The following is an 11,638-nucleotide window of genomic DNA, read 5'->3' as shown; positions in this document are numbered from 1 at the left end:
CGTAAGGGTTAGATGGTGTCCCAACGATCCTTGAAGCGAAGTTGTCTGTGACTTTATGCCCCTGACAGGGTCACAATGTGCAGCTCAAAAAGACTTCAGGAGACCATAGAAAAAGACTTCCGGACGGCTTCGAAGAAATGCTCGTCCAGCATCTGGCATCTCAGGAGGGTGAAGCAGTGCACCATCAACGTTGTGTATAGTAACGATGGAGCTCTGCTGATCTTGAATCAGAATGTTGTGAATTGGTGGGAAGAATACACGCCTTACCATTAAGGAGCTGACTGGGCTCTCTGAGGTGGACTCTCCTATCTCTGGGTTTGGAATCACCAAGTTAGTTAAAAAGCTCCTCGGTGGCAAGTCCCTGTGGGTGGTGTACTAAACCTGGACTTTGACTCTCAACATCAATCTCAGTCAGCTGCCTGCCATAAGGCTGCACCTGGGCTGCACACAGCGTACAAATGTCACACGATAGGGGTCTACAGATTAAAAAGAGCTTTGCATGTGAGAAACAACCACAAAGTATTTACAGAAAACAACAATGACAGTCTACACTTATTAGTGGATGAACAGTAGTATACTACCAAAACAAATTTAAATGGATGGACACAGCCACGTGGGAGAAAGCTGTGACTCAAGAAAAAGTAAGAACAGAATCTTGACTGTATGCAAATAAAAGAACACTCGTAGCATGTTTAAGGAAAGGAACAATCTTAGCTCCAGAAATTAAAAAGAAAACAAAGCAATAACAACAGAGACACTACTTGCATAGATGAGTCAAAACAAGCAACGTATATAGCCGTATAACTGACATGTCCATGCAAGCAAAGAAAGCAAATATTGGAACTGACAAATGGCGTCACATAAGGAGAAAGTAGTCCCGGGTCTTTCTCCTGCTTCTCCTTCCACTATCCACACTATCCTGGCAACAGCAACACATACGAATAACGTGATCATGAGAGCATGATTGATTGTCAGGATATCACACCATGTCTCAGATTTTTTCCTCTTAGCTGTAAGAGCCTGGTTATTTTTCATCATCCACTTACTTTGATCTGGCCCCAGGAACCTGAAGCAGTTATAAGTTCACCACAGCACCATGCTGGAAACAATTAGCTCCCTTGTTCAGTTTCAACCTGACTGCTCAAGTATGACTTTAGATGTACAGAGGGGAACCTCAGTTCACAAACGTAATCTGTTCTGAGACTCCCTTCCTGGGATTTAATTTGCCATTAAAATGAATAGAAGAACAAAGGAATGCTGTTGCATGTATGTCGGTACTGTATTGGTGTTGAGTAAAATCGCTAGTAATTGAATACAGTACAATATCGAAATAAGTGAAAGCACACTTAAGAATTAAGAAGAAATACCACATCAACAAACACATGATAACTGTTTATTGCATTTTAAATTTGTCGTGAATCATTGCTGGTACAAACTGTTGGTTGTTCAGGAAGGGAGAAAGGAGAGGAGGACTCCAGCTGTCGATGGAAATCATGGCTGCGCAAACAACTGTGAACGCAGAGGGAGTTGATGACAAGTTCACCTGGAAAATATCAAGTCTCCTCGACACTATTGCTCCTTTTCAAACTAAGACAAACCTAAGACAACCTAAAACCCCGTCTAGATGCACTCCGAGGAAAATGATGTTCAAATCAAAATGCAGGAGAGCCGAATTTAAGTGAAAAAGAGCTAAAATCCAAATTCACTTTGACCTTTCTTAACAATGTATTTATTTGAACAAAGAGTTAATAAGGGCTGTACATTTTTTCTGAAATCATTCATAAGAACCTCAACAAGGCATGCCCTTTATTTACTCATTGATAAACTCATTGAAAGTGCCCCTCAAAAAAACGGTTCTGGGTTGAAAAAAGCCACCCATCATCAGTGTTCATTGACCTATCCTCACAATGTGCATTTTTTTTCTTGAAAAGTGAGCCTTGAAATTTATTATTTAATCAGGTCTGACCATTCAGAGGGATAAATATATAGAAGACTTTAGTTTATCTAATTAGAGGACTGGGCTCGCAGGGCACACAGAGACAAACAACCATCCGCGCTCACACTCACACCTAGGGACAATTTGGAGTATTCAGTCAGCCTGTCGTGCATGTTTTTGGAATGTGGGAGGTAACCGGAGTACCCGGAGAAAACCCACGTAGGCCCGGCGACAACATGCAAACTCCATACAGGGAGGCCGGAGCTGGAATTGAACCCGGTACCTCTGCACTGTGAGGTCAACGCGCTAACCACTGGTCCACCGGGCCGCCACTGTAGCTTTTTAGCTAACCTGAATATGTCATGATCCTGTCCTGTTCGCTTTATATTTCCCTCACGAGCCGCAACTGACACGAATCAGTCTTGTTACCTTCAGTCTTTAAAAGCCATACCACTGTGATAACTGGGTGTCAGATTATTGGCCTTGCTCACGATTCTGTCTCATGTCTAATTTTCTAGACGTATTTGATAATTTTACCTCATAGCCTTACCTCATTATTTCACTGTATTTTTGTTCTTGTCAGTATTCCCTTGTTATGTATCCTCAATTTCTGTTCGTGGATTGGATTTTCTTGTCCTTTGAGTTGACAAGCAATTTACGTTTATTTCGCTTTTGGTCTCGTCTCGCCTTTTCCTGGTGCTTGGTTACTAGTGTCCTTTGTTGTACTTTGTCAGTCTTGCGTTTTTGTCATATATGTATTTGTGACCAAAAGCTCTGACATCTGTCTACGCTTTTGTAATCCTTGTTCTGTCCAGACTGTGTCCAGACACTTGACACAATATTTACAAGCCTCCTCTTGGTACGCTGACATAACTTACCAACTGTATTTGAAAGCATGTTTTTGCATCTCTGCAAAATCTTTCTCCTCGTCCATCTTTCTTTTGCTATTTTCTGCTTCTGACAGCTTTCTTTTTTGCCTCTCCATCTTTAGCTCCTTGTCATCAGACGTTTCAAATGGAAAAACGCGAGCGGCTGCGCACAGAAGCGCCTTTGTGTGTGTGTGTGTGTGTGTGTGTGTGTGTGTGTGTGTGTGTGTGTGAGGGGACGGGCTAAGAGGAAAGGAGGTGATGGTTGCAGAGCAGAGGGACGTCCAATCAATAACATGCTTTTGTTATTGATCATATCATTCCGTGTGAACAAACAGCTGTTAAAATACATAAAATACATCCTCCAAATAATTTTTCTCGCATCGCTTTGGCACCCCTTCTGGTACAGCGCACCTATTTGCCACACAGAACATACTCCCTTTTTGCGCTGCTGGTCACAGGTACGAATTGTTGCCGTTTTTTTTTTTTTTTTTTTTTTGCTGTGTGCTTTAATTATTACAAATTGATAACCAGATTTAAAACAATACCTAAGTATATCTGCAATCATTGATAGGATGAAGCAAATTAATACTTATCAGTTTGAACATTAATTATCTTGTCTTTGGCATATCTGATTCTAATCAGTTTCCCCCCCAAAATCTGATTTTTAGGGTTGACTGTCCATGCTGTTTTATCAAATGATAGGCTCCTGTATTAACAATGTCAGAAAGGAGGCGTCATCCAGCACGTGTAGCATTTGACGCCACTGCTCCACATTTAGACGTCCACCATAAGCCCCCCACTCTTGTCGACGATTACGTTTAGGCGCGTGAGGGCCATCGTTCGCACTGTCCACCCTCACAAACCCTGATTAGTCTAGTTTTTAACTGGATGGGCTAAAATTACGATTTTGCCTCGCTCTCTGAACAAGGCCTTTATAGGTTATTCAGTTAAATTTAGGTGATTTACTTATCATTATAGTCTGTTTTTATTTACATTTTACACAATGGCCCATTTTCATTGTAATTGGGACATTGACAGATTTATTTCACCTAAGGTGGACACAAACAAGCTTTGAAGTACCGTATTTTCCGCACTAAAAGGCGCACTGGATTATTAGGCGCACCTTCAATGAATGGGCTATTTTAATTTTTTTTTTCTTCATATATTGCACGCACTGGACTACAAGGCGCAATCTACAATGCATCCACTAGATAGAGCTACAGCCCTTCATTTGACTCGAGAGGCGTTCATGACCACCTCCAAAAAACGTAAATTAACGATTACTTCAATGAAACTACGAAAATTGAAAATACAGTAATTCATCAAAACAGAAAATCAGAAATTAATTCTATCGTCCCCCCGACAGAATTTATTGCCATTTCCTTGAGCGTAGCTGCAACAGAACAATCAGATGAACGAGGAAATTACAAAATAAATTCTGTAGGGGACTATAGAATTTATTTTGTTTTTTCCTCGCTTGATTTTCTGTTTTGATGCATTATTTTCCATTTTCGTAGTTTCAACGAAGAAATCGTTAATTTACATTTTACCGAGGCGGTCATGAACGCCTCTCGAGTTGAAGGAAGAAGAGAAGGCACGGAGACGGACAGATGTAACTGTATTTGTTGAGACTGTGAAAAACATTCATAAAGTGTGCGTTTTAAAAAAACAACACCACAGCTCTCCTTTTTTTGGAGCTGCAACAAAAACTTATTTAATAAAGCAGCGACACAGTTCACTGAACCAACAGCAATTATAACATTGTAAGCACCTGTTTGAGTTTCTTTACGTCCTTTTACTTTATTTATTTCTTCTTCCCATTTTGTTTTAACACTTTGTTTTTCTTCTTTCTTCTTTCCACCCAATCTTGCTGCTGTAGACTGTAAATTTCCCCAATGTGGAACAAATAAAGGATATCTTGTAATGTCTCCAGCACGGAGCCATCTTGGGGTCGACATATTACCGTAATGACCATACACAAGGCGCACCGGATTTTAAGGCGCGCCGTGAGCTTTTAAGAAAAGCGAAGACTTTTCGGTGCGCCTTATAGTGCGGAAAATACGGTAGTGTAATGTTCAGAACAACATAACGTGGAATGCTTTGCCATTACATTCAGGAAAATAAATATTGATTTAAGTCATTAGTGAAAGCGCATTTTTCTATATCAACGCTGTCTGTCTGCTCACTCTGCTGATGTTGGGATGATATGTATTGAATAAATCATTATGGTCATTCTTAAACTGTGACGATGAGGTCCACATTCTTCTTTTTGTGATGCCTGTAAAATGCTGGGATAAAGTGTAGTTTACACAGGCTTTTAACAATCTGACCATTTATAAACTGAGCTCCCATATAAACTTGGGAAATGCTGTTAATTAGAACTTGGCTAAGTACTGTATCTACGATTTGTAGTGAGGTTGTGATTGATGCTGGGTGTTTGCAAATGTAGTTGTTTTGTTGTGTGCGTGTTTTGTAATAGTGTATTGCAGTGAAAAGATAATGGTAGAAGTGGACTCCAGCAACAACAACGATGGCATCAGCCAAAGCTAATGGAAATCCTAATGAATGAAATCATGAAGCTAAGTTATTTGTTTTCTAAAAAGGGTTAGGGTTAGGGAAAAGTCATTAAGGCATGATTTTATCAAGTGTCAGTACAGTTGTGCAGTGTTCATTTGAGACTGCCTCCCTCTTAATTTTGTATTTCAACCACAACGTTAATATTTTGTTAATTCTGGATTTGGTCCTTTGTGATCCCACTTGAAATTACTTCTTTGACCACAAATTCACCAAACCTTTCACCTGACACATACACAGGTGGATAAGACAGCACACACTTTGTGCTGGCCTGCAAAGATGATGAAAGTGTGAACCTGCAACTGTGCATGCTTGCTGTACATCCCACTGTGGTTTATGTCTCAGTTGCCTTTTTAAAGACGAATTGCATCTCTTCTGCTCATGTGTTTTTCTACATGTCCCATTTCCTTTTGTTACCGTTATATCTTTACTCTGTGTGTGATACTCACCATGGGGGCCATTGAGGAAACAGCTAACCATTCCTTTCTGCCCATTAAAGCATCTTGGTGATCATCATCGATTCCAAGCAGTGAGAGTCTTTGTCATTACGGTAAACTGCTGGCTGTTGCAATATTCATGGCCCGGAGTAAATTCTGCCGTAAGTGAAGACCGAAAAAAAGTCAGCCTCGAATGGTTCATTCCTTGCACAAATCGACTCAGTTCTTTAAGTGGGCCAGTACGCACCAGTACGGAGTACCAACACTTCTCAGGTTTAGCCTCGAGAATACCACGACTTATTAGGACAGACCCGAACTTAACATGAGCCTCCCTTGTTCTCTTTCTCTCATGCACTTTGTGATACTCATACTCCGATGGTAGTCTGGGTCAACTTGCAGCTCTTTGGTCGGTTTCATGCAACTCCTGAAGTCCTTTTCACAATTAACTTAGCTGGGGGTGGCTTGTCGTCATTATCCCTATACGCTGTGTATGTAATGTGGCGTTGGGAGTTCATAATGGAGTGTTGTTGGTTGGCACTGTGCGGCTGTATTATGTGTGGTGCGAAACCTCAAATAAAAATATCAAAGTGGTTCATCAGAAACTCTGTGACACCTGAAAGTGTTTCTAAAGGGTGGAGCTGGCGGAGCTATTTTGGTGGACTCGTTTATAGGTGACGGCACGAGGGCAGTGGTTGAAGCCTTGATGAATGCAGTGCATTTTTAATTAATGTGAGGCAAACGTGCTAACCAGTCGAACCAGTCTGCCCATGATGTTACCCTTTATCACATATTTCTTTCATATATGTCTTTGCCTGTTTGTATATTTTGAGTTACTAAATAAAACAAACAAAATAAGAAAAAAAAACATGCATCATTGCCACATGAGCGAGGGAGCTTCCATGTCACTTCCGCTGATGTCCCAAGAAGTCAACAACAGCAGCAGCGAAATATTTGCGTTTCTTCTGCCAAACTGGCAATAATGTCGCAGTGCAAGATTGGATGTATGTTATGTTTGTATATAATGTGAAATATTTAGTATTAAAACTTGTCCATGTTTTCCCTCTGAATAAACAACCACAATCTGATTCCCAAAGCCACAAAACATTGATGTGACATCTTCGGTAGGCATTAATTTTCTTAATTTTGTAACTCAGAACATACAAACAATATAACCACTGTATCTGACTGTCACAGCTCAGAATCAGAATCATCTTTGTTTGCCAAGTATGATGAAAACACGCGAAGAATTTGTCTCTGGTAATTTGAGGCACTCTAGCATTACTATACTGTAACAAGATGAACATTCCGGACATAACATATAACGGCAGAGAGTTTTTACGTAATGAAGAATACCATTACTGCAGTCATTCTCAAATAGCAAAGGGCGGGCGTATTTGAGGGAAATGTTTCCAATTAATTGAGTTTTTGCAGTACTATAAAGTAGAATAATGTGTAATCGCACATCCACTACAGTAGGTGTCATTGTCAAGTTGTGCAAACCAAGTATCAACTATTTGCACCGAGCGGTGTGACATAATTCCAATAAAATCTCATTAGGTACCGTCATTTCTGGTTAGGACGGCCACCTGTCTGGTTTGAAGCGGTTTTACATCACAGAATTTCGATCAATTGCAAGCATTTTGGGGTATTTCGCCCCTCTCCCACCCTCTCAGCTGCTGAAACACTGATTCACACCGTTGTAACTTCATGGCTCGGCTACAGCAATAACATCCTTTACGGTTTACCCAACAAAACCCTCAACAAACTTCAGGACTTTCAAAATTCCACTGCCCATCTCCTCACCCACTCCCGCAGCAGAGACCACATCACCCATAGTCCTCCAACACCTACACTGGCTCCCCATCCAACAACGAATCCAGTTTAAAATTCTTCTCATCAACCTCAAGGCCCTTCACGACCTTGCCCCCTCTGACACTGACCTCCTTCACCATGACACCCCCACCAGCAATCTTAGATCTGCCCATGCTAACCTCCTCACCCCTCTCAAACCAAGCACTGGGCCTGGGGAGACAGACTATTATCTATCTCCACCCTCTCCCTCTGGGACTCTCTCCCTCCTCACCTCAGACACACTCACAATCTCCCCTCTTTTAAAACGGCACTGAAAACCCACACATTGAGATCTGCTTTTAAACTGTAACACATAATATTTTGTTTCACATAATCTCTCCATTTTTTTACACAGTCGCACTCATCTCGTTTTTAATATCAGAATTGTCTTATTTTTTTTATTCTATTACACTCCTTATTTGTTGTTCTCTTTTTAATTGTCTTTTACCATGTGAAGTGCCTTTGAGTGTTTTTTAAAGCGCTATACAAATAAAATGTATTATTATTACAGTATTATTATTAATATTATTTTTCAGCATTCTTTGTATGTGTGTAGTTGTGTGTATTCCTCATGACATTGAAGAAGAGGAGAGAGGACAGTCCAGTGAGTTATCACTGCAATGTGCCCAGATGTAAAGGTTCTTTGTGGTGTAACTCTGGTTCAATTTTTTTTTCGATCCCCTACCCAAAAGATGCTCAGCAGCGGAGGAAGTGAGCTGTTAATATTCGCAGGAATACATTTGGAGTAAAAAATAGCCCCAAAGTCTATTTTCTGCATTTTCTGCCTGCTGATGTGATCCATGTGAGCACAATGCAGGCGCTTTGTAAAAAATGGAATCAGGAATTTGCCAAATCAATAACCTGTGACACAGCCGTGCCAAAGTCATAACAGCAACGTGTAGGCTCAAGTTCCTCATTAAAACTCAGATGGCTGATGAAAAGAAAGTCGAGCAGCTATAGAGGGTTTAAATATTAGTATTGTCAAGCGTTTTGTTTCTGATATTTAAAGATGAAATGCCTGTTTAAAGAAGAATTATTCAAAGGATCGCCATTTTTTTCGATGAAAAGACAGGCGGCGACTTGTTATTATTTCCTGTAAGTTAACCAATCAACACGCCGTGTGTGTCTATCTGTTTTTTTAATTATTATTATTATTATTATTTTTTTTTTTTTATTTGGCTACATGTCCGCTTGTGCAGTGCATGTGTGTGACGTAGGTTGGCCTGAAATACGGACGGCAACGGTGACAGACTGACAAACCTTCCATCAGTCTGACGAATTGCCCATATGGTATTTGGTAATACTATCACACCAGAGATCTACAAAATTGCCAGAAAAAAAAACAATCTCCACCATGTAATTTTGAGTAAATGGCAAGAGGGAAGAAGCTATTGGAATGTCTGCTTGTTTTAGTATGCCTAGTCCAATTGCACCCAAATGCGGGAAGGAGCTTGTTGCAGTGCGCAGGTCATGAAGAGTGGGTAGGGTATACCAATGATCTTCTCTGCAGTCGTAGCTGTTCTTTGCAGTTGGACTTTTTTTGCACCAAATCAGGGTGCCGGGCCTTTTTTCAGGATGGAGTTGATTTTGGTCTCCCACTTAAGATCCTGTGACACAGTAATGCCCAGGATGTTGTCGGTCTCAATGTTTCACAAAGGGCAGGTGGACAGAGTGTGAGGGGCAGTTGTAATGAACGATCCTGAGGTCCACGATCATCTCCATAGTCTTGATCGTGTTCATCTCCAGGGTGTGTTAGCCACACCAGGACAACAGTCGCTTTCCTGTTGAGGTGCAGACTCATCGTGACTCATGGCCCCAATGTATGTGGTGTCATCTGCAAACTTCAGAGGTTTGACAGACAGGTGCGTTGGGGTGCGATCATTTGTGGAGAGGGAGAAGAATACCGGAGAGAGGAATCATCCTTTGGTAACTTTTGTGCTGGTGATGCGTGTTGAAGATGTCACCCCTAGTCTTACCTACTCTGTCCTGCCCATCAGGAAGCTGTAAACCCACTAACAGATGGCAGCAGGTACGGTGAGCTGAAGGAGCATGAAAGAGAGAAATTCAGACCAAAATGCCCCAAAGCTTTGAGTCCCTACAAGTTGTGTGTGGCCCATCTAGTTTGCTTTCACACACAGCAACTCAGCAACTCATAGGTCAGGTTAGTTCATCCAAATTAGACTGATGACTTATGTAATTGAAGAAAAGCAAACTGGACAGTGGCACTAACAAAAAAGCTCGATGACAAAAAAGACAACCAGAGTCAGGATGACAGTGGAGCATGCATTTGGAAGACTAATGGGTAGGTGGAGATTTTTATTAAAACACAGTTACTGCCACACAGAAATTTCAGTCTATACTCATCTAACCCGTTTGTATATATGTATTTGCTTTCATTTAGCCATGTTTTCCTCTGCTCTCTGCATTGCCATTACTTTTCCGTACACTTTTGTTGGCATTCTACTGAGTTAGCAACATACACTATGCTGTTTAGGGCAGACGGTACTTGTTTTTCGACACACGGGAAAGCACAGCGGCACCTCACAAATATGGATTACATCTCAAAGAACACATTGGAGCAGTTCTGTCTATGAAAACAAATGCTCGAAGAAATGTTGCAGCAAAGGTGGTGGTCGTCCAATAGAAGTGTGTTTTTAGATGAGTAAAACACCCTGAAGCATAATTCATCATGAAAACATTATTTCATAGCCGACTGTACCTCTCAGTTTAGGACGATATATATTTTCTCCAGACGACAAACTTTGACCTTGAAAGCTTCCCCCTTCTATAGTCACACCTCATACACATGCATGTTTGCCGATATCTCAGTTGCCCACAGGGAATTTGCAGGAGTCCCTGCTGTGCCTGCCTAAAGGATGTGTACCTGAACGCTAAAGCTGTGAATCATGGGCACTGGAAATTCGTGACAAAATCATTGCGGCTGTTCACATACAGTATAATGCTTTGATATTACAGTTCCGTTGATGTCGCACCCTCAGGGCTTGGATTCCATTTAGCCTTCGCGAGAGCTGGAAAATCTCCCAGCTCCACCTTTAAACAGAGCGCGGCTTGGAGCGCTGCAATCTCTGTCTCCAGGGCAAACAGGAGAACATTAAGTTGCACTTCAACATCCTAAGGATCACTCAGTAAGGTACAGACATTTTACTGTCTGTGAGCAAAGAGCAAAAAGGTGTCTGTAAATTACCTCTCTGACCATTGCCATTTTTATTTTTGACCACCTTATTTGGAATGTCAATTTCCATCCGTATTGAAAAGGACAAAGCCAACGACAAAAAATGTATAAACCCGAGGACTTCTAAAACATGCTCCTTTCAGACTGAAAGAGCGTATGACCCTGAAGAGGAGAAGTGGTGTTGAGAATGGAGTAGTTTGAATGAACAAAAATGCACTTAAGGTGAAAGCTATTCTTGCCACAGCTTGAAAGGCTGCTTTGCCTGCAGACCATTTTTGTGCATTTTATTTCCGCAACAGGTCAATTAAGCACATTAACTCTGGTGTTAGTATTTTCCCCAAGTCATTAGGTGCCAGCTTTCATATTTTACAAAGCACGCCGTCTGGATTTTATTGACCATGAGTAGGCTTAACGGAACACTAAGACTCACATCAACATTTACTGAAACAATGTTCCCATTTGAACTGAGAATTCAAAATGCCTTGGTAGGACTAACAAAATGGAGGTTGGTGTCTCTTTAGATTTCCTGCCTCTCTTGCTCATTTAGCATTTTTTTTTAAATTCTCAAAATAACAGTGATCTAGCAACGATAGCTTTAAAAAATGATATGTTGTAATGTCCTTGTCATATTATCTTTTCAGTTGGTCTTTCAAGTATGATGCCTAATTTTGCTCTAAAACTTCAGACAACATTAAATGTTGCTCCTTAAATGGGTAATCATTCATTAATACCAGTCAATTATTCATTCGTTTTTCGAACCGCTTTATCCTCTCTAGGG

The sequence above is a fragment of the Hippocampus comes genome, unplaced genomic scaffold (genome assembly GCF_001891065.2).
Source record: "Hippocampus comes isolate QL1 unplaced genomic scaffold, H_comes_QL1_v1.1 scaffold205, whole genome shotgun sequence".
Classification (NCBI taxonomy): Eukaryota; Metazoa; Chordata; class Actinopteri; order Syngnathiformes; family Syngnathidae; genus Hippocampus; species Hippocampus comes.
This window is presented reverse-complemented; position numbering follows the sequence as displayed.